The following is a 13,611-nucleotide window of genomic DNA, read 5'->3' on the forward strand; positions in this document are numbered from 1 at the left end:
TTACTAGTCATAGGTGCCCTACAAGTCAATCACGTGAGTGATGGCACGTGTGATATAACACATACTCTTTTTGCTTATTATATATTAATATTTTATCATTTTATATTATTTATTGTATAAATATATTGTGATATCCATTGATCTGTGCAATGGAAATCAGATCATGATGATATCATGATAATGAGATCGATTCACCTTTAAACACAGACCCTAAATAATCTCGGTCATAAGTTACTCGAGAGGGATATCAAGATAACCGAACAGATTATGTACTATATATACATACATATGATGGAGGCGGTTGATCTCATAATTGCTCATGTGGGAATACTAGGGCTATAGTGCTAGTGCTCATTGGAGAATAAATTCATTGATTGATCCGCTCACAGAATGTTGGATGGTTGATGATGTCTTATTATCAGATAGCGATTTCGTAGTTCTAGTGGCGTATTTGATCCTTAGACTTGAGACACCAAGGATGTCCTGTATGAGTACTCCACTCTTTGATACTAGACTTATAGGTTTGGATGTTCCATATCTAGCACAACCGGTCATCGGGAGTAGCAGCCAACCTTATGAGGAATATTAAGTGTAGATAGAGGATCATCCACTCTTTGTGTCATGAGAGGAATATCCCATATGTTCTTGCTCAAACAAATCCTTGACCAAGGTCATTTTAATCGAGAGAGAAAGAGTTCTTCGGGAGAATTCGATTATTGTGAGACTTGAGTAAAAACTGTATTGGCCTAATAGTACCATGCTCGGTATACGGTCTCTCGGGTATTAGATGGATAAAGGACTATATATACACGGTAACTAAGAATAGATATGTCTAATGGATTGGATTCCCCTATATCGTTTGGAGACTGTGACGTAGTGACCTAGTACATCAATAGTCGATGAGTCAAGTGAATTATTATAAAGATAATAATTCACTGAGCCAAAAGGAGTTCTGACAGGAATGACTCATTATCAGCTTGATATTGGGCCTAGAGGGTCACATGTTGGGAAATCTTGGGGGCGCCATCACATGCGCAGTGGAAGAACAAGAAAACAAAATCCCCGATTCCCAAAAAGATGTTCGTCGTCGTGCGAAGATTGGTGCGAAAAATCCGCAAAACATAAAACTGCGTATAGAGTAGATTGTGTTACCTAGGGAGATCGTATATCCCTGTTTCCTTGCAGATCCTTAGGAGAGGGTGAAGGAGGTCAAGCGTCCTCCTCTCTAGCGGTGATCCACATAGCAGGGTTGCGACGACGCTCCTCAAGACTCCAGGCCTACTCTGAGGTGGAGAGGAAGAGGAGAATAGGAAAGGCAAGCAAAGGCTCTGGCCTATGAGGCTCTGAATCCCTCCTATTTATAGAGGTCCCCTGTCAAACCCTAATGTGTCCTCCCCTAATGGGTATTGGATCTGCATCCAATAAGACAAGGGCTCCGTCGGATATCTCATATCCGAACCTCTACTCATCGCAATGCCTAACATATGTGTGTGACCCTCTAGGCCCAATATCGAGCTGGCCGTGAGTCATACCTGTCAGAACTCCTTCTAACTCAGTGAATTATTATCTCTGTAATAATTCATTTGACTCATCGACTACGGAAGTACTAGGCCACTACGCCGTAGTCCCCAGACGATACAGGGGAATCCAATCCATTGGACCTGTCTGTCCTCAATTACCGTGTACCTATAATCCCTCATCCATCTAATATCCCAGAGACCGTATATCGAGCATGGTGTTGTCAGACCCATACGGTTTCTACTCGAGTCTCGCTCTAATCGGATTCTCCCGAAGAACTCTTTCTCTCTCAACCCGAATGACCCTGGCTAGGGATTTGTTTGAGCAAGAACACATGGGATATTCCTCTCATGACGCCGAGAGTGGATGATCCTCTATCGACACTCAATAGCCCTCGTAAGGTTGACTACCACTCCCAATGACCAGCTGTACTAGATCTGGGACAACCAAACCTATAAGTCTGGTATCAAAGAGTGGAGCACTCATACAGGACATCCTTAGTGTCTCAAGTCTAAGGACCAGATACACCACTAGGACTACGGAATCGCTGTCTGACAATAAGGCATCATCAACCATCCAGCATTCCGTAAGCGGATCAATCAGTGAACTCATTCTCCAATGAGCACCTGTACTGTATCCCTAGTGTCCCTACACGAGCAGCTATGAGACCAGCTGCATCCATCATATGGACGGGTATACAGCACACCAGTCTATCCGGTTATCACGATGTCCCTCTCGAGTAACCTATGACCGGGATTATTTAGGATATGTGTTTAAAGGTGAATCGATCTCATTATCGTGATCTCATCACGATCTGATTCCCATTGCACAAATCCAAGGACATCACAATATATGTATGCATTTATACAATAGTTATAAAGTGATATACACCAAAATATAATAATCAAAAAGATTCTGTATCAAGTCACACGTGCCATCACTCACGTGATTGGCTTGCTGGGCACCTATGACTAGCATCACACACACATGGTAGGCATTGTGAGGATTAGAGGTTCGGATATGAGATATTTGTCGGAGCTCCTATCTTATTGGATATCCAATAAGCCCTTGAATTATTGGATTCTACGGATGAGATCCAATAAGAGCCAATTAGAGATTATTGGATAGAGATCCACTAATCTAAGAGGCTTAGGTAGTTGGATGGAGATCCAGTACCCAATAGGGTAGAATCCATTAGGGTTAAGTTGATAGGGGGCCTCTACAAATAGGAGGGAACCAAAAGTTCATAGGCTAGAGCTTCTTTTGGTTGCCACCTCCTATTCTCCTCTCCCCTTCTCCTCCTCAAATAGCAGGCCTAGAGATTTGAGAAGTGTCTTCGCAACCGTACTATGTAGATTACCGCTAGAGAGGAGGACACTTGACCTCCTTCACCCTCTCCTATAGATCTGCAGGGATTCAAGGATATATGATCTCCCTAGGTAACACAATCTTTTATATATATCAATTTTACGCACCAATCTTCGCACGACAACGAACACATCATTTAGAAATTTAGGGTTTTTATTTTTCTATTCTTCCGTTGCACATGTTCTGTCACCCCCAAGAATTCCCTACACAATTAACTATGATCGACTTAAGCTTCTATGTGAGCGCTGACCGACCTGCATGGATTGACGTTGCGCGACGCTGCCCTGAGCTTTCCGAGACGATTGTACCATGATGATGTCATTCGTACGGAGGGGGCAGCGAGCGGCTGCCTGCCACATGTGTGTTGTGTACCACATCGGACTTGAAGTTTCACATTTACATCATCGTGTTTGCTTTACTAGGGTCCACGTAGGCGATACCGAAATATGCCCTATTAATATCTGAATCGATTGAAGTTTATATGTCCATAAATAGGCGCGATGAGTTGTACGATAAATCTAAAATAATAAAGCTTAATGCATTAGAGTTTGCTATCAAGAAGTTCTTAAAATAATGGATATAATATAATTATATAATAAAAATAGAAAATGTTTAATATGTTGAATCTCATATTTTGATGATGAAACCACTTGATATGTGTTTATGATTTAATATGCGTTTTGAGTGACGCAGGATGCTTCGATCAGGATGAGACAATTAAAGCAGGAGGAATTGACGTTGCGCCGGAGGAGATCACGTCAGGATATTAGACGACAGAACACTTTGGACGTCGGGCATCGGGCCAAGGAGAACGGAATTGCGCCAAGGATATCGGAGTTGCGGAGGTCAACCGCCGATTGGGCAACAAGCTGCAAGAGAGGACGATGCGTTGAAGAATCGGACGAAGCACCAACCAATGACGTGCCGGGCAACAGAATGTCAATTCACGTTGTAATAATTGTCTAGATCGGAGTAGAGTTTTAGTTTGTGTGTGCAAGAATAACTACGATAACGACAAAGACATAAAGTGAAACAAAGTATCGAAGTCAAGCGCGAAGGATTCGTTGGGAGTTCAAGAGTTCGACGGAAGTCCAAAGGTTCGTCAGGAATGTTGCCGGAACTAGCCGAGAATGAGTAGGGAGCTTGCCGAAGGGTTTTTTGGAAGCTCGCTGGAAGGTTCGTGGGAAGTTCGCAGAGCTCGCCGAGAAAGATCGGAGCTTGCCGAAGAAGCTCGTCGGAACTCGCCAAGATCAAATCTTGAAGTCTAGGAGCTTGCTGGGAGTCCGCAGAATGGTTTCCGAGAGTGTATCGGAAGACCGCCGGAAGTTCGTTGGAAGCTCACCGGAAGAAGTCTTGACTTACGGACTTTGTAATAGCTTAGAAAATGTCTTTAAATTCGTAGTTAGCATATTAATTAGGGTTAAGATTAGGTGTTAATCCTATAACCTAAGTAGGGGCCAATTGGGCTCGAGTTCGGACTGGTTTGGGCCAAGTTTAGAGCCCAACCAGTGAGCTGAAATAGTGTAGGCGGTGGCACCGCCAGATTTGGCGGTGGCACCGTCTAGAACCCGGGAACTGAGCGGTGGCACCGTTGGACTGAGCGGTGGCATCGCCCAGCACCCGAGAGGTCCGGCGGTGGCACCGCCAGTACACTGTCAGTGTCAGACACTGACAGGCGGTGGCATCGCCGGCCTCAGAAACCTAAGAGAATTCAAAATTTGGAGCCCAAATTTGAATCCTCTTGAGGCCTATAAATACCCCTCATTTCTCAGTAGAGAATACAACTTTTGCAAAGCAATAGATTGAGATAAGAGCCTTAGCAAAGTCTTAGAAAGGCTTGTTTTCAATTGCTTGAGTGTTCACCTCCTTCTTTCTCTTTGAAAATTTGTAAGAGAGTGAACCACTTGTAAAAGGTTGTGAGAGGGGTATTTGTCCTTCCCCTTCAAAGTGATTTGCTAGTGGAAGTTGGGAGCCTCATCGAAGAAGGCTTCGTAAGTGGATGTAGGTCGCATGACCGAACCACTATAAATCGGTTTGCGTTTATCTTATTGTCATTTATATTACTGCAAACCATCTTCACTTTGATGCTCTACTTCTTTGTCTCCTTCTTACGTATGCCTTCAAGTTAAAATGCAATCGAAACGGTTTCAAATGAAACGTTGCTTTTATCGTATGAAGTTTCCGAAAGTGTTTAAATCGTCAAAAGTTTACTGTACTTTACCGCTGCACTAATTCACCCCCCCCTCTTAGTGTCGCTCCGGTCCTAACAATTGGTATCAGAGCTCGGTATTTCTCATTTCGGATTTATACCCGAGAGAAATGGCTTTTCATGGCTTTCAAGAGGGCTTTTCGATTGTTCGTCCACCGTTGTTTAACGGATTGGACTATACTTATTGGAAAACTCAAATAAGAGTTTTCTTGATTTCTATGAATTTGGATTTATGGAATATTGTTGAAAATGGTTTTCAACTTCCCTCTAAACCGATAAACGAATGGTCGGATTTGGAGAAGAAGTATTTTTCTTTAAACGCAAAGGCTATGAATGCATTATTTTGTGCTTTGGACAAAAATGAGTTCAATCGGATTTCTACGTACGAAACGGCTTTTGATATTTGGCAAACACTTGAAATCACACACGAGGGAACTAGTAGAGTCAAAGACTCGAAAGTTAACATTTTATTGCATGATTTTGAGCATTTTCGAATGCAACCAAGCGAGACTATAGGCGACATGTATACCCGTTTCATGGATGTCGTCAATAATCTAAGAGTTCTTAGTAAATCTTTTTCGAATTTTGATCTCGTAAGCAAGATCTTAAGATCCCTTCCAAAAAGGTTGGATCCTAAAATAATCGCAATACAAGAAACAAAAGATTTAAATATTTTTCCACTTGAAGAACTAATTGGTTCGTATGATGACGCATGAAATGGTGCACAATGCACATGATGAACATGATGAACAAAATCATCTTCCAAAGAACAGGAAGGATTTGGAACTCCGCACAAATGAATACCACTTGAGCGATGACTCAAGTGATGAGGACAATGATGAACTTGAACTTCGAACACTAAATCTTAATAAGTTTATTAAACAAAAATCTAAAATAAATAATGAACTTGAACGGAAGAAGAGGCCAAAGAAGAGGAAGGCAACCAAGGATGAATAAAAAACTTTCAAAGGTGAAACGACGAATTGAGCTTTGCGAGCTTCGACTACAAGGTAAGTAACTCAACTCTCTTGAATTATTTTAAAATTACATAATACTTTTCATGAGTTATTTTTAATTTAGTTTAGGATTAATTTTCTTATAAATTACATGAAAAAAAAAATAGAAATCATGCTTATCATTCTAGTAATTTTGAAAATAATCATGAAAATTATATGTTTATGATAAACAAAATGATTTTGATTAAAAATACCTTATGAAATATGATATCATGCATAATAAATTTATTTTTTGAGGCTATGCATGACGATGATGAGTTTTGGGTAATTTATAGTTTGCTGATTATTTATGATTTCCATAATGATCTTTTACGATTTATGAATTATCGATTTATACCATGATGAAAGTTGCTTTAAAAAATGATGCACGACTTTTGTATGCAAACTAAGCATGAAAAGATAGATTCATCTAAAAAGAAAAATGTATGACTATAACAAATAACAAATGATTTTGGTTAAAAATACTTTATAATCAATGAAACCATCATTGATGAATATGCTTTATGTCTAATAGTTTCTTTGGCTTATATGCTCTATTATGATAAATATTTTAAAAATAAATGAAATCATGTTTGATTTGAAGTAATGCATAATGATGATGCTTAATGATGCATTTTTTGATTTGACATAAAAGTGGTTTTAAAAAATAATGTATGTTTTGATTTGACATAAATGAAATAGGCATGTTTATAAGAAATAGTGAAGTTTCAACAATTGTACACTTAATGATGCATAAAGTTGTAATGAAAATATTAATATTTTAATACTATGATTTGATGATTTTATGCATGACATTGTAAAGTTATATATAATGATGCATAATGATGAAATTGTGTAATAAAAATATTAAACATTTTGAAACCATGTTTTAGTGTCATGCATATTGATCATGCTTAATAAATTTCGAAACTATGCATGATGAATCTTACGATTTATGGATTATTGATTTTTACCATAATGAAAGTACCTTATTGATCTTTGTTGTAATAAATCTTACTCTTTCGGTTTTAAACATGATACATGTTTTTATTTGGCATAAATGAAACAAAATCATATGTTTTGAAACAATGGAAAAGAGGAAAACATTCTTGAAAATTATTTTGCTCAATCTTATTGATTTTGATGAATCCATTTGTATCATCTTTGTGAATCTCTTGGATTTTGATAATGATTTTGATGATTTAAATTTGAATAAATTTTTATCGAAATCACGATCTTGATCTCTTGAAATTTATAACATGAAATCCTTTATGAATCAAGATTGTTTTCTATTTAAAAGGAGATTTGTCGAAATGCTTCATAGTCTTTTAGTATTCATGATCTTGATAATTATGTTTTGAAATTTTATGTAAACTAAGAATGTTCATCATGATTCTCTCTTTGAATATTTAAAGAGGAGAATTTTCTAGATGAATCATGATTTTGATGATTGAATATTTGATGTGCATGAATTGAGATCTTGCTCTCCTACTATTCTTTTTGCTATTCACAAAGGAAAACTAATTCTAATAAACCATGATATGCTATATGAATTTTATTGTATTCATGAAGTAATATCTCATCACTAATTTTTGTTTATATTCCTTCATGTGATGAAATGAATGTATGAAACACTTATGATATAATTTTTTATACAATTCCATGTATTCATGAAATATTTATATCATCACCCAATTAATTCCTCTTGATACTCCTAATGTGATGAAATGAAATTATGCATGAAATACAAATGGAGAGAAGTTTTTGGTAGGATATAATTTGACAAATTGATACCATCATGATATGAAACATTTATGATTTGTAATGATGTATGTAATACTTGTGCTTTCTAATTATGATGTGATGTATTACATATGATGTAAATCATGATTTAAAATGCTATAAGTTGTTGCTAAAATGATGTATTATAAATATTGATTTAATATTTTGTATCATGAATACTCTAAATGATGAATGTTTGGTATCATGATCAAAATGTTGACAAATAGTTAAAAATTTTAGTATCATGTATGATATCCTCATAATGTTTGATCGATTTATTCAATATCGTGCATGAATGAATATAAGGTTTTTGAAAATGTGCATATTCTAATTTGAAAATATGATGATGCACAAATAAGATTGATACTTACCTTTGTCATAATTGATGTAAAGGGTCTTCCCTTCTTTTTGACAATGACAAAGGGGGAGATAGCTAGTTTGCATAAGTCAAGAAGATGCAAAAACTTGATTGCTAGCTTGCCTATCTTAAGTAGCAAAGATTGCTAACTTGCTTATTTCAAGAAGCAAAAGTTGTCTCCTTGAACATCACAAAAATTTGCGACCTTGCATGATGTAAAATTTGCTAAGAGCACTATATCAAAAGAGTTGCTATCTCAAAAAAAGCAAATGTGCTATCTTGCCTATCTCAAAATACAAAACATGCTAACTTGTTACGGAAGCAAAATTGCTAGCTCAAACATTACAAAGGAAGCAAAAATTTGCTAGCTTGAAACTTGCATATCATGAAAATTGCTAGCTTGTAGTCTAAAGAGAAGCAATTAGTTGTTATCTCAAGAAAAGCAAACATGCTAAACTTACACATCTTTAATTGCTAGATTGCATGATGATAAAATTTGATACAATGTTTTTCATGCAATGTATGGAACTTTTTATCTCTAAACACATAAGAGTAGGAACTTCTCCTTTTTGTTGATGACAAAGGGGGAGAAGTATAATGACATGATATGTTATGCATAAGTTTATGATGACATGTTGCTTGGATTCTTGAATCCAAGAGTTTATATCAATAAGCCATATTGATAGGGGGAGTTTGTTTAAACTCCGAGAGTTAAGGTTAACTCCGTCATCAAGTGGTTGTCATCATCAAAAAGAGGGAGATTATTGAATCTCGTATTTTGATGATGAAACCACTTGATATGTGTTTATGATTTAATATGCGTTTTGAGTGACGCAGGATGCTTCGATCAGGATGAGACAATTAAAGCAGGAGGAATTGATGTTGTGCCGGAGGAGATCACGTCAGGATATTAGACGGTAGAACACTTTGGATGTCGGGCATCGGGCCAAGGAGAACGGAATTACTCCAAGGATATCGGGGTTGCGGAGGTCAACCGTCGATTGGGCAACAAGCCGCAAGAGAGGACGATGCGTTGAAGAATCAGACAAAGCGCCAACCAATGACGTGCCAGGCAATAGAATGTCAATTCACGTTGTAATAATTGTCTAGATCGGAGTAGAGTTTTAGTTTGTGTGTGCAGGAATAACTACGATAACGACAAAGACATAAAGTGAAACAAAGTATCGGAGTCAAGCGCGAAGGATTCGTTAGGAGTTCAAGAGTTCGACGGAAGTCCGAAGGTTCGTCGGGAATGCTGCCGGAACTAGCCGAGAATGAGTAGGGAGCTTGCCGAAGGGTTTTTCGGAAGCTCGCCGAAAGGTTTGTGGGAAGTTCGCGGAGCTCACCGAGAAAGATCGGAGCTTGCCGAAGGAGCTCGTCGGAACTCGCTAAGATCAAATCTTGAAGTCTAGGAGCTTGCTGGGAGTCCGCAGAATGGTTTCCGAGAGTTTATCGGAAGACCGCCGGAAGCTCGCCAGAAGAAGTCTTGACTTACGTACTTTGTAATAGCTTAGAAAATGTCTTTAAATTCATAGTTAACACGTTAATTAGGGTTAAGATTAGGTGTTAATCCTATAACCTAAGTAGGGGCCAATTGGGCTCGAGTTCGGACTGGTTTGGGCCAAGTTTAGATCCCAACCAGTGAGCTGAAATAGTGTAGGCGGTGGCACCGCCAGATTTGGCGGTGGCACCGTCTAGAACCCGGGAACTGAGCGATGGCACCGTTGGACTGAGCAGTGGCATCGCCCAGCACCCGAGAGGCTAATTCACCCCCCCCCCCCCCTCTTAGTGTCACTCCGGTCCTAACATAATAGACCTCTTAACGTAGATAAGCAATGTGATGGCTACATTGTCATTATTCTTTAATCCCATAAGGTCACTTGTTATTAGTGTTGGAAAGTATCTTAAGCATCCATAGTGAACTAGGACTTATTATTATAAATATATCATATCTCAAAATTTTGATAAGAGGAAGAGATATAAATAAATATACTTTTAATATTATAAATATATCATATCAAAAGAATTTTTTTTATAATTTATGTTTGAGGATGTAAAAGGATCTCATATTTAGAATTGGATTCACTCAAGAGAGATATTATTTATATTTAATGTTTCTCATATAATAAAATTTTATGTTCTATATAGATAACAATATTGAACTATACAAAATTCTATGGATTTTGTTGATATATTTTTATATATTTTTCTGATATTTTGTTTTTACTATGAAATCTTCTCTCCAACAACGCAATGCATGTCAAACGATGAAAGGATGGGAGCATTTATGGAGTTACGATATGGAACGCTGTCATGGGTAAACTTCTCACAACTGGCTTTGGTTATCCCAAGAAGTATTAATATTATTTATTTAATATTAAAAGTATATTGGATTCACTTGAGAGAGATAGTCTTCATAAAATTTTATGTTTTATATAGATAATAATATCGAACTATACAATCTTCTATGGATTTTTTGATATATTTTTTATTTATTTATCTCTGATATTTTGTTTTTATTTGGAAATCTTCTCTCCCACAACACAATGCATGTCAAGCGATGAAAGGATGGAGCATTTATGATATGGAACACAATCACGGGTAAACTTCTCACAACTGGATTTGGTTATCCGAAGAAGTAATAATTCCTCAGGAAAGATCTGCATGGTTTATGTTGTATGTAAGACTGTCAGCCCTTCAAGCTAAAAGGTTATAGGAATTCATCCACCCAATAGTTTTAACAACTGTTCCATGCATGTGCAAGCTTGTTCATTATGGATCCACCATTAATTGCACTTAATTTTGTCCTCAATACAAAGTCAGCTTGTTTTGACTCAGTCATCACTCTTTGTTATTGTCAATCACATCTCATATTACTTGCAATATCCTTACTATATGTGCACTCACACTCACATCTCATATTACTTGCAATATCCTTACTAGATGTGTCTTTTAGTGCCCATTGATGATGGAGATGATTGTTAACAAAAACAAATATGCTTATCTATCAATCTACTCTTCCAGTTTACTTGACTGCAGTATGTCTCGTGTAGTTTCTTCTTTTAAATACTACTAAATTTGTTCTTCTTGAGTGAAAGAAGAGATGGCCTTTGAGAATTGAGGGGGGTAACCAGTTTCCTCGGTACACAGACTGCTGGATATTTAGCTTAAGCTGAAAATTGACTTGAATACATCTAATAGGATGTATTTTGGCCCTATGTGAACCACCAACAGATGTTGCAGACCGACGTAATACCGTATACCTCCAGAACCGTGGGGTGCATACCACGTCAAGCTCCAATGGTGTGACTGTGCAGCCTGACCACCCCAAGAGCTGGGGGCGGTGCCGTCTGCTGCTAGGGCAGTGCTGTCTGACGCCTCTCGAGCACCCCTGAAGACTTCATCTCGTCAGAGAGGTTGTTCCACCCCCAGAGTCAATGGTCATGCCAGACCAGGGCCTGACCAATTCCCGCACGCAGATATAAATACCCCCAACCTAATCCAGGAAAAGGGAAGGGAAAAAAAGGAGAAAAGGGAGAGATATTTAGAATGAATCAAACTTGCTCGTTAGAGGGGCCAAAGTCGGGACTTACCCGACGAGGGCCTTTTTCCAGGGAGGTAGTCGCTGCCGAGCCGCGAATGTCTTCTTCACACGGACGGTGCCCAGTACGCAGAGGAGGGTGGCCCAAAAAGTCAGACCCGACAAGTGTCAGCCCGCATCTCCCACCTCCAAGAGGCTTCCACACAACAAGGAGGATCCACACCCATCCGAGGGGATGAGAGGACGCATCTTCCCACGAACAACGCTCATATCGGCCAGCTCTGGAATGCCGGCTCACAGCGAGGCTTAGGCCGACCTTGCCACCTCAACCAATGCTCGATGTGTTTGAAGGGCGCAACCACTCAAACGACAATAATTTCACTAGAGGTTCCCGACGTCGGCAGGTGGGCCTAGCCATGCTGACACATCAATCACGACATATTTGTTCACTAACATTTTGGCGCTAGAAGGAGGGCCGATGTTGCAAGAATAGCTAGCAGGAACGCGCCTCGGGAGGGAGCCCCCGACCGACCTCCCTTCCTCCGAGCCAGAAGGGCAAGCCCTCTCTGCCCCTATGGATGGAAGGGTACCGGCTTCAACGCCTGATCGTCACTGGTGCCTATTCAATGACCCAGGACTATCCCTCCTGAGGCGAGTCCCGGGGGTCCCAGTCGTGACACTCGAGGTATTCCTTAGTCTAACCAAGCAAGTACAGACCACGACAGGCATGATGCACACACTCACCTCGATCACCCCCCAAATCGGGCGGCCCTCGACACCCCAATCGATCTGGCCCGGCAACCCCCGAACGGGGAACAGCTCGGGGTTGGGGTAGCCTCTGGGTGGGCAACGGACCCGAGGGGTCCTCCCGAGCAGAATTTGCCCACACCTTGCCGAGCCACCCCCTCTTATCTGGAGCCCGATACTATATCGTCTAACTCGACGAACAACTCACTTAGAGCCCAGTTGTCTCGGGTCAATCAGCGCCTGGACGCGTTCCAGCATGAGCTTCGGAGATCACGCAGTGAACCCAACGAGGGTGCTTCGGGCGGGTCCCCCTTTACCCAGGAAGTACAAGATAAGCCGGTACCCCTCAACTTCAGGTTCTCGACATTGGAAACGTACGATGGAGGCTCCGATCCCATGGAGCATGTCTTTGTATTTCGGGCCCAGATGGCCCTCTATGGCGCCTCTGATGCGCTGATGTGCCAAGCGTTTCCGACCACTCTGCGCGGCCCAGCGCAGACGTAGTTCAGTCGGCTATGCTAAGCTTCAGTCTCGTCCTTCGACCAGTTGGCCGAGGAATTTGAGCAAAGCTTCCTCGCCAGTGCGAGGCCCAGGCCCTCCATGGCCACTTTGCTCACACTATCTCAGTGTGAGGACGAGTCGCTCTCTCAGTTCGTGGCACGGTTCGCCACTAAGATCCGAGGCTTTCCGGATGCTCACCCTTCTCTAATCTTGCAGGCCTTTCTGATGGGTCTCAAACCTTCAAGGTTCTTCTGGTCGTTGATCGAGAAGTCGCCAGCGACCATCTTTGAGATGCTTCAACATGCCAACCAGTACGTTGCTGTCGAGGCTTTGGTGGCGGGGAGGCGCGTGGAAGGCAAGAAGCCCAGGATGGAGCTATCTCGAGGAACGGCCTCGGCGCTCCCGACGCCTCCCCGTCGAGGGCCCAACCGACAAGTGCTGCTGCTCCCAAGACCCCCACCTCTCTGTTAGGATCGAGAACACTAAGAGGGGGGGGGTGAATTAGTGCAGCGGAAATCTTACAGCGATTAAAAACCAAAAGCTGCGTTCGTTCAATAAAAACTATTATGATGCAAAAGCTAATTCTCAGTTT

Source organism: Musa acuminata, chromosome BXJ1-8, assembly GCF_036884655.1.
Source record: "Musa acuminata AAA Group cultivar baxijiao chromosome BXJ1-8, Cavendish_Baxijiao_AAA, whole genome shotgun sequence".
NCBI classification, from domain to species: Eukaryota; Viridiplantae; Streptophyta; class Magnoliopsida; order Zingiberales; family Musaceae; genus Musa; species Musa acuminata.